The sequence below is a fragment of the Xenopus laevis genome, chromosome 9_10S (genome assembly GCF_017654675.1).
Source record: "Xenopus laevis strain J_2021 chromosome 9_10S, Xenopus_laevis_v10.1, whole genome shotgun sequence".
In the NCBI taxonomy this organism is placed as follows: Eukaryota; Metazoa; Chordata; class Amphibia; order Anura; family Pipidae; genus Xenopus; species Xenopus laevis.
The window spans coordinates 111,576,402-111,588,328 of record NC_054388.1 but is presented as its reverse complement, the minus strand read 5'-3'; positions in this window follow the sequence as shown (position 1 = coordinate 111,588,328).

The following is an 11,927-nucleotide window of genomic DNA, read 5'->3' as shown; positions in this document are numbered from 1 at the left end:
GAATACCTATGCTGCCATAGTTTTATGGGATCTCACTGTACAGACTGTGAGCAAACTTAGGGACTGTTCCTGCTGAATTGTGCTTAGTACAGGGGAATACCTATGCTGCCATAGTTTTATGGGATCTCTCTGTACAGACTATGAGCAAACTTAGGGACTGTTCCTGCTGAATTGTGCTTAGTACAGGGAATACCTATGCTGCCATAGTTTTATGGGATCTCTCTGTACAGACTATGAGCAAACTTAGGGGCTGTTCCTGCTGAATTGTGCTTAGTACAGAGGAATACCTATGCTGCCATAGTTTTATGGGATCTCTCTGTACAGACTATGAGCAAACTTAGGGACTGTTCCTGCTGAATTGTGCTTAGTACAGGGAATACCTATGCTGCCATAGTTTTATGGGATCTCTCTGTACAGACTATGAGCAAACTTAGGTGGCTGTTCCTGCTGAATTGTGCTTAGTACAGGGAATACCTATGCTGCCATAGTTTTATGGGATCTCTCTGTACAGACTATGAGCAAACTTAGGGGACTGTTCCTGCTGAATTGTGCTTAGTACAGGGAATACCTATGTGCCATAGTTTTATGGGATCTCTCTGTACAGACTATAAGCAAACTTAGGGACTGTTCCTGCTGAATTGTGCTTAGTACAGGGAATACCTATGCTGCCATAGTTTTATGGGATCTCTCTGTACAGACTATGAGCAAACTTAGGGACTGTTCCTGCTGAATTGTGCTTAGTACAGGGGAATACCTATGCTGCCATAGTTTTATGGGATCTCTCTGTACAGACTATGAGCAAACTTAGGGACTGTTCCTGCTGAATTGTGCTTAGTACAGGGAATACCTATGCTGCCATAGTTTTATGGGATCTCTCTGTACAGACTATGAGCAAACTTAGGGGCTGTTCCTGCTGAATTGTGCTTAGTACAGAGGAATACCTATGCTGCCATAGTTTTATGGGATCTCTCTGTACAGACTATGAGCAAACTTAGGGACTGTTCCTGCTGAATTGTGCTTAGTACAGGGAATACCTATGCTGCCATAGTTTTATGGGATCTCTCTGTACAGACTATGAGCAAACTTAGGTGGCTGTTCCTGCTGAATTGTGCTTAGTACAGGGAATACCTATGCTGCCATAGTTTTATGGGATCTCTCTGTACAGACTATGAGCAAACTTAGGGGACTGTTCCTGCTGAATTGTGCTTAGTACAGGGAATACCTATGTGCCATAGTTTTATGGGATCTCTCTGTACAGACTATAAGCAAACTTAGGGACTGTTCCTGCTGAATTGTGCTTAGTACAGGGAATACCTATGCTGCCATAGTTTTATGGGATCTCTCTGTACAGACTATGAGCAAACTTAGGGGCTGTTCCTGCTGAATTGTGCTTAGTACAGGGGAATACCTATGCTGCCATAGTTTTATGGGATCTCTCTGTACAGACTATGAGCAAACTTAGGGGCTGTTCCTGCTGAATTGTGCTTAGTACAGGGGAATACCTACAGTATGCTGCCATAGTTTTATGGGATCTCTCTGTACAGACTATGAGCAAACTTAGGGACTGTTCCTGCTGAATTGTGCTTAGTACAGGGAATACCTATGCTGCCATAGTTTTATGGGATCTCTCTGTACAGACTATGAGCAAACTTAGGGACTGTTCCTGCTGAATTGTGCTTAGTACAGGGGAATATCTATGCTGCCATAGTTTTATGGGATCTCTCTGTACAGACTATGAGCAAACTTAGGTGGCTGTTCCTGCTGAATTGTGCTTAGTACAGGGGAATACCTATGCTGCCATAGTTTTATGGGATCTCTCTGTACAGACTATGAGCAAACTTAGGGGACTGTTCCTGCTGAATTGTGCTTAGTACAGGGAATACCTATGTGCCATAGTTTTATGGGATCTCTCTGTACAGACTATGAGCAAACTTAGGGGCTGTTCCTGCTGAATTGTGCTTAGTACAGGGGAATACCTATGCTGCCATAGTTTTATGGGATCTCTCTGTACAGACTATGAGCAAACGTAGGGGACTGTTCCTGCTGAATTGTGCTTAGTACAGGGGAATACCTATGCTGCCATAGTTTTATGGGATCTCTCTGTACAGACTATGAGCAAACTTAGGTGGCTGTTCCTGCTGAATTGTGCTTAGTACAGGGAATACCTATGCTGCCATAGTTTTATGGGATCTCTCTGTACAGACTATGAGCAAACTTAGGGGACTGTTCCTGCTGAATTGTGCTTAGTACAGGGAATACCTATGCTGCCATAGTTTTATGGGATCTCTCTGTACAGACTATGAGCAAACTTAGGGGCTGTTCCTGCTGAATTGTGCTTAGTACAGGGAATACCTATGCTGCCATAGTTTTATGGGATCTCTCTGTACAGACTATGAGCAAACTTAGGGGACTGTTCCTGCTGAATTGTGCTTAGTACAGGGGGGATGATGTAATATAAATGCTGAGCAGGCAGCAAAGACAGTGTATAATTTAACTCTATCCATGCAACAGTTTCTCACTTTTCCTTATGGCAGGAATGGCCCTGGACACCACAGAAAAAAAGTATAACCAATAATCCCAGAATAAAAAACATACTTCCCAGCATTTGAAAAACGGTAAGAGGGATAAAAAGATCTGCCTGCCAATTTTTTTGACCACGCCCATTGTATAGGCCACACCTCCCAATTACCATTTAGATTTTGCTAAATTTATCAGGTTATGGAAAGTTTCAACCCATTTTTGAGAGTTTTAGGGTCATGTTTTATGTGTTACAACAGTTTTGCTAATAAATGTGAATTGCCTATTAAGCTGTGAGTCTCAATTCTCCCAAGAGACCTGCTTATCTTAAATTCTTACAAATGTATCTAAATGCAGGGGCTGAGTGTTATGGGTTTTCTGCCAAAAGCCTCTTATTGAATAAAGTCTCAGAAACTGTGTATCTTTTTCTGACATCAGAGCAGGAGATCAAAGAGAAGCTGTGGACTTTATAATACAAATCCGGGACTGAACGTTTAGGGGCAGATTCACCAAAGGGAGAAGTGACTAACGCTAGTGTAAATTCGTTAGCTTTACCGGCCGCAGGGACATCGCCAATTTACTAATGTGAGCAGTCGACAATTCTCTAGTGAAAGAGACAGGCGCTAGTGGTCATTCGCACTCTATCGCCAGGCATAGTCTGAGCGAATTTTCACTTGGCAAAGTGTTGCGCTGGGTGCAAAATGGACGTTGGCGAATTTCTGCCAGTTAGTACATTTTTATGGCAGTTGACAGATAAAGGGTTGAGTGCAGAGGACTCTTGTATTTGTCTATAGATAAAGGGTTAACCATGTGAGGCGACAGGTATAATGTGACGTACTATTGTGACATATTTGTAGGGTTAATACTGTAGATATTCACTATGCAACATTTGACCAGTCTCCCCACCAAACCGGGGACGAGCCGAGCCAACCGGGCATCCAAGACAACCCAGCCGACCACCTCGTGTGAATGTGCGCATGCGTTGTGACATAGCTCAGGGGGTACGTGGTGATAGAAGAGACGGTAACAGAGGGGAGTGAACATGGACTAGGGGTACATAGATGACCCCTTAAAGGACAACTAAAGCCTAATTAAAGAAGTAGGTAGAAATGTTGTACATTATGTTTTGTGCTTCTGTACCAGCCCAAGGCAACCACAGCCCTTTAGCAGTAAAGATCTGTGTCTCCAAAGATGCCCCAGTAGCTCCCCATCTTCTTTTCTGCTGATTCACTGCACATGCTCTGTGCTGCTGTCACTTACTGAGCTTAGGGAGCCACTCACAATATACAGTACACATAGAATAGAAATGTCACAATATAAGGCTGATTAGTAATTAATACACATAATTACTACATGGCAGCACAGAAACCAGTGCAATTAGCATCAGAATTGAATAATCAGCAAACCTGTAGCATCAGCTTATGTTACAGCCAGGGAAGCTCATTTTCTGATGGATAATTAGTGACGAGCCCTAAGCTTAGCTTCTCAACAGCCAATCAGAGCCCACTGAGCATGTGAGTGTCACAGACACTTTCCAAGATGGTGACCCCCTGTGACAAGTTTGAAGTCCTGGATCATTGCTGCTATTGACAAGCTCAAACTTTAGCCTCGTGCAATAAGTTCACTATATAAAATAGGACATTTTTAGCCACATTCATTTTTAGGGTACCTTTCAGGTACCTGCCCTAGCACCCCCTTATCATTGCTCCTTAGGCAGGTACTTTTTCTGCCTACTCAAAGTTACAACCCTGTCACCAACTCTTATTAAGGTTTAAAAAAAAATATGTCAATAAGCTCAATATATATAGTAAATAAAATACCCCCTCTTGTAAAATATAAGGATATTATAAGTTACCGAGGAGTTTCATGACCATATAAAAGTACGAGGCCGAAGGCCGAGTGTTTTTATACAGGTCATGGAACTCCGAGGTAACTTCTAATATCCTCATATTTTAAAACTGGGGGTACTTTATTAATTATAATACACAAATTTTAGTGAGTCATGTGACAGAAATTACATCACTACTCACCGTTCAGGCCCGGGCTGGCAATCTGTCCATACGGGCAAATGCCCGAGGGGCCGCTTCATATTTAGTTCAAGTGGTCGCACTGGGCCGGTGGACCCAGGCTCTTTTGCGCCCCAACAGCCCAGAACGCTCCTGTACTCCCTCTTGTAACCAAAAAACTTGCAAGCGTTGATGCGCGTGGATGCGCGCGCATGCACACCCAGGAGATGCTCAATAGTTTGCCACTGGGGGGGCCGGATCCGCTCCTGCAGAAAAAAATCACAAGCCAAGCGTGTATGCGCGCGTATGCGCGCACATGCAGAGGGAGTACAGGAGATATCGGCGGCACCTAGCGCTGGGCCCTCAGTTGTGCGTATTTTCCATCTGTCCGTGTCCCAAGCACGTCCCTGGACTGAAGGTAACCATGTCTGCAACCAAGTCAGCATGGTTTTCATAATTTGCACCCTGCCACTGTGTGAGTATCCACAGACACGTCCTTTGGGCAAAACCAGCTTTTTGTAGAAAACCTTCAGTATGTTACTGTCCCACTTAATATAGCAATTTAACCTTTGTGAAATCTTAACTCTGTTCCTCCTTTTGAATTATTTCCAAAGATCGATTTTCTGAAGCTATACTATACAACCCCAATTTGTGTTGATTCCCTTAATCATGGACAGTGTAAATCCTAGCCAATGAGAATTTCAGAGCAGGTCCCTCACATAGAATATGAAACAGCACTGATCTGCAATTGCACATTATCAAAAACATTTTTTACCACAAAGTCTACCCATCTGTTGTCCCATTGTATTTGTCACATAGAAGTATCAAGAAGTTTTTATGAATGCATTATTGACTCATCCTGCAGTGTTGGGCTTGTCTAAGCTTCCATTGTCACAACCTGGCTGGCCTCAGCCTTCACAATTTAACATACTTTTTTTACCTACTATGTCATAATTTCTCTGTCAAAACAAGTGATGGGACCAAGTTCCCAGAAGGTGATGATATGATGCCATTGATGCAAAGCCAGTCACCAGTTAAGCATAGGTTCTTACAGTCATAGGATTATGTTTCTTAAAGTGGACCTATCACCCAGACACAGAATCTGTATAATAAAAGTCCTTTACAAAATTAAACATGAAATCCAATTTCTATTTTTTATTAAAGCATTCATAGCTGTTGTAAACTCATTTAAAAATCTCAGCTGTCAATCAAATATTGTCTGCCCCTCCTCTATGCCTTAGGCAGACAATTACTTTCACTTTCCATTCAGCACTTCCTAGATGCCCACCCATTCCCCCATTCTCTTCACCATTTAATTGTGTAGCCAGGGCATGGGGATGGACATCAGGTCCCCCATTCTCTTCACCATTTAATTGTGTAGCCAGGACATGGGGATGGACATCAGGTCCCCCATTCTGGTGCACAAACAAGATTCTGAGATGATACAAGGCTTTCCTTAATAACAGTGTCCACAAAATGGCTCCTGCCTGCTTGCTATAATTATGAATTCCCAGACTGAAGGAAACAAGATTCAAATAATTTATACAGTGTAATTAAATTTCATTTTACTTGACTAATGTGATAAAATAGGATTCTGAATAATTTTTTTGGGTGACCGGTCCCCTTTAATAGCTTGTACAGTGGCATACCATAGTTATTTTCCAGATCTCAGAATAATTATTTTGGCTAATGTATACTGGACATCTGTCCGTGTCCCAAGCACGTCCCTGCACTGAAGGTAACCATGTCTCATAGATTTATGGATCCCAATCCTGCCCAAACACGGCTCGCGCTGCAACCTTCTATTACCAGAATAGTGAAAACTGCAGCTGGAACGAGTGAGTAAGCTCATTACTGTGCCAGCTAACGGCCAGAGGCCAACCTGCCACACGTAAACAACAATACAGAAACAATTAATGTAAAAATGCCTTGCCACTGTATAAATAAAAGTATGTCAAATAAGGAGTATAGTGCTTTAGAACTTAGAATACCCCAATCTTAAATTATAGTGTAAAGTAAGCAAGAGGCTAAGCATGAGGAACATAAAGTCACAAATGACCCTCACCCCATTTAAGTGTATATGCTCATCATTCATGTCATACAAATAATGTGAGTCTCTCAAAAAGTCATAAGCAATAGTTATAACAGAATCATTTTATTTTAGCCTTATGTCCAAATAAAATATTTCAGATATGGGATCCTTTATCCAGAAAGCTCAGAATTATGGCATGGTCGTCTCCTATAAACTCCATTTTATCCAAATAATCCAAATTTTTAAAAATGATTTCCTTTTTCTCTGTAATAATAAAACAGTCACTTGTACTTGATCCAACCAAATATAAAATGAATCCTTATTGGAAACAAAACCAGCCTTTTGGGTTTATTTAATGTTAACATGATTTTAAAGTAGATTTAAGGTATGAAGATCCAGATTATGGAAAGTTCCATTATCCAGAATACCCCAGGTCCCGAGCATTCTGAATAACAGGTCCCATACCTGTAATGCTTTTGACCAGGCCCGGGTGTCCGTACAGGCAAATGCCCAAGGGGCCGCTTTATATTTAGTTCAAGTGGGCCGCTCCCAAGATAATTAAGAAGGTGAACACGCTCAAGTACCTAGGCTTATTGGTGGCCAAACCTTAGTGCCATTGAACGTCCCGAAAAGAAGTCACTGAGGGGTTCTGTGACCATATAAAGACACAAGGCTGCAGGCTGAGTTATACAGGGAACTCTGAGTATCACTCATGTATTATAAGGGATAATGTACCCCCTACTGTAAATGATAAGGATATTAGAAGTCACTGAGGGGTTCTGTGACCATATAAAGGCACAAGGCTGCAGGCTGAGTTATACAGGGAACTCTGAGTATCACTCATGTATTATAAGGGATAATGTACCCCCTACTGTAAATGATAAGGATATTAGAAGTCACTGAGGGGTTGTTCTGTGACCATATAAAGGCACAAGGCTGCAGGCTGAGTTATACAGGGAACTCTGAGTATCACTCATGTATTATAAGGGATAATGTACCCCCTACTGTAAATGATAAGGATATTAGAAGTCACTGAGGGGTTGTTCTGTGACCATATAAAGACACAAGGCTGCAGGCTGAGTTATACAGGGAACTCTGAGTATCACTCATGTATTATAAGGGATAATGTACCCCCTACTGTAAATGATAAGGATATTAGAAGTCACTGAGGGGTTGTTCTGTGACCATATAAAGACACAATGCTGCAGGCTGAGTTATACAGGGAACTCTGAGTATCACTCATGTATTATAAGGGATAATGTACCCCTACTGTAAATGATAAGGATATTAGAAGTCACTGAGGGGTTGTTCTGTGACCATATAAAGACACAAGGCTGCAGGCTGAGTTATACAGGGAACTCTGAGTATCACTCATGTATTATAAGGGATAATGTACCCCCTACTGTAAATGATAAGGATATTAGAAGTCACTGAGGGGTTGTTCTGTGACCATATAAAGACACAATGCTGCAGGCTGAGTTATACAGGGAACTCTGAGTATCACTCATGTATTATAAGGGATAATGTACCCCCTACTGTAAATGATAAGGATATTAGAAGTCACCGAGGGGTTCTTTGACCACATAAAGGCTCAGGCAGCAGAACCTTTAACATATTTTACATTTATTACACTAAAGTGAGAAATGCAGCTTTTTTGCAGTTGTACCCCAATATATGAGTGGATGAGTACGAGACCATCACATGTTTACATGTGGGCTGCTTTGATTTTTTTGCCCGGGCTGCTTTTTATTCCCAGTCCGGCCCTGTCACCGTTTATAACTGATGACATCACTACTCACCGTTTATAAGGATATAATTTACAAGATATTCATGGCTTTTGTGTATTATATACAGTATAATGTCATTGAATTGCATCTAAGAACAATACTTCTGAAAATAGGACCTGTTTGTTTCCCCCTAATTATAGCCTTTTGACCCTGAGTCATGTCAGTATTGTTATTACTATTATTACTCTAACAATGATTATTGTGCAGTGTTGTGTGTATGTGTGTGTGGGACATTACCTTCCCATCATGTCCCAATCACAATAGCGCTGAGCTATAATAAAAGGCATGCGTGCCTCCAATTATATATGAAAGTACCTCCACTCTGTTTATTTTGGTTGCGTAATCCCTCCAATTAATCTGTACTAATGAGTCAGTGCATTTTTGCTATTCATAATTAATGATGGCTGTCATGTAAGTCATGTCCTGTTTTACTCTATAACCTGTACAGCAGCTCAGGGCTGGGGCATGACTGGCCTAGTGTTTCAGCAAGCAACTGTTATATATTGTGAGAAGAAAACAATATACAAGAAGGAAAAGGACTTTTAGGAAGTGTAAATCTCCTTTGACTCTATTACTCTAAAACCTCATGATAGATGATGAATAATGTACCCCCCATTGTAAAATACAAGGATTTTAAAAAATCATGAATTTTTCGGAATTTATTAAACCTCGAGGATGGAAAAGTCTGAATCTGAAAATCCGGCATCTCCGACCTGTCGAGGTTACATATAAGTCAATGGGAGAAGTCCCAATGGTTTTTTGATGTGCGCTGGGTTTCGTGCAATACCCTGAAGTTTTGCATAAGAAATCTGCGTTTTTGGGTGAAAAATCTGAAAAAATCTTGAAAATCACACTTTTTTTCCCGCAAAGCAAATTTTCGGGAAAATTTAATAATAAATAAGCGTAAAAAACCTGAGCGGATTTGATAGTAGTTTGTAGCAGAAAACATTGAGATAAATTCGGACATTGATATATAACCCTCAATGCCTAAGCACCATTTATAAGGACATAGTTTATAGGATATTCATGGCTATATATACAGTATATATATATATATATATATATATATATATATATATATATATATATATATATATATATATATATATATATATATATATATATATATATATATAGTAAATAAAATACCCCCTATTGTAAAATGTAAGGATATTATAAGTCACTGAGGAGTTTCATGACCATATAAAAACACGAGGCCCATACAGTTTATGGAACTCCTCTGTGACTTCTAATATCCTCACAATGAGTACTTTATTTATTATAATACACAAGTATTAAATGACATCACTAAGCTCCGTTTATAATTGATGACATCATTAAGAGTCGCTTATAAGGATATAATTTAAAGGTTATTCATGGCTTTTGTGTATTATAATATACTGTAATATAAGGTATGGGACATGTTCTCCGGAAACCCTTAATCCAGAAAGCTCCGAGTTATAGAAAGGCCATCTCCCATAGACTAAATTTTGTCCAAATAATCCTTATTTTAAAAAATGATTTACTTTAACTTGTAATTGATCCCAATTTAGATATAATGAATCCTTATTGGAAGCAAAACCAGCCTATTGGGTTTATTTAATCGTTATATGATTTTTTAGTAGACTTAAGGTATGAAGATCCAAATTAAGGAAAGATCCATTATCTGGGAAAACCCCAGGTCCCGAGAATTCTGGATAACAGGTCCCATTTTGTATTAGAAAACTAAATCAGAGCAGATGATATCTGGGTAGCCTCAGTGTCAAGTATTATGCCATCTCTAAATGGCAGGGCTTAAAGACGCTCGGTAGGGATGAGTGAATATTTCCCGTTTGCTTCGTTAAAAAAGTTGTGAAACTGCTAAAATATTTATGAAATGAAAAAAAAAAAAGTCAATAAGCGACAATTTTTTTTTTACACACAATTTTTTCTCACTCTAAATGCATTCAATGAGCGTGTTTTGTTTGTTTTGTCGGAAACATGAAAAAAATTTGCAGCAAATGTTTGCAGCAGTTTCATGAAAAAAATTCAAATGTGGAATATCAATGCGAATCTGGCAAAAAAATTCATTCCTCAGTAACGCTCGGCATAAGAGCAAGTCATCTTCAAGGTGTAATGAAGTTAATATAAATGTCTGTGCCAGAACTAGTCATCTATGGCAACCAATTGAAGATTTGCTAGAAAACTAGGAAATGATGCTTGGAGCAATCTTGGCGCCTTCTATAGTAAATATGGGTTTCTAGATGATGATCGCATGGCAAGACTGACGTGGCCGCCCCCTTGGCTCGTTGTCTTGGGAGTTGGGGGGGGCGCATGTTGGAATTTGGAATCTTGGAGACTTCTATATTAGATATTGTTTTCTAGACCTGGCCAAAAAAAGAGTTAGTATTGTATGTCAGGGTTATGAATAGTATGGGATTGTAGATCTGCGTAAACTTTAAGATGCCAAGTGGTAGATATAGGATTCTAGTCCTGGGCAAATCTGGAGACTTTTATAGTTGATATTGGATGCTTCTCCTGAATAAACTAGTAGGCTTATATGGTTAATGTGGGATTGTAGACCTGGGTAAAGTTGGACACTGTAATGGTTTCTATAGAATTCCAGACTTGGAGCCTTCGATATTAGAGATGGGCTTTTAGACTGGGCAAACTTGGAGACTTTAATGGTTGATATGGGATTCTAGACGTTGGCAAACTTAGAGGCTTCCATGGTTGATATTGGAATCTAGGCCTGGGCAAACTTGGAGACTTTAATTGTTGATATGGGATTCTAGACATTGGCAAGCTTAGAGGCTTCCATGGTTGATATTGGAATCTAGGCCTGGGCAAACTTGGAGACTTTAATGATTGATATAGGATTCTAGACTAATGTGTCTTTGATGGGTGATAGTATTGGATACTTGGGTATGTATCTAAGCATAAGGTTATAGTTAGGGATCTCTCTTATAGATGGCTAGAATCTCAGCTATAAAACAAGGCAGGGCTGTTGTACCAGGAAACCATTTTGACAACAAACATTAAGTTATTTTTACAGAAAAAGCTTCTGTTCTTGTTTGGGGAATAACTGAAAATTTAAAGGTGAGAGAGAGAATAAACAGGAGGTCAGGACATGACATAGGATAGATGTTAATTAGAAGGGATTATACACATTTGCTTTCAGTGGAAGGGAAACTGTTTGTGCAAAGAGACTTCTATGAATTCATACTGTAAAGATAATCCTTAGCGCAACTACACTCAATTACTGGAGTATCGTTAATGAAGTTCTCACGCACCCAGTTTGGTTGGTCTGCTAAGAATGGAGGTCAAATATAATTACATAATTACATGGCTAATATGGGATAAGACAACAACAATCTCACAAGTTTAACCTTTCTTGCCCCATAGTTTACATGTGTCTTCCTATGGATATATCTCTGTATTCATAAAGCACAGGCAGTAGGTAGTACATGGGTGTCACCTTGGATACCCCTTAGTTTGTGTATCATTCATACAATAAAGCTTTGTACTTACCACCTGCCTTGCACCACAGCTGAATTCAGCTTAAAGGAGAACTTCACAAATTATCCAGCAGAAAATGAGGTTGGT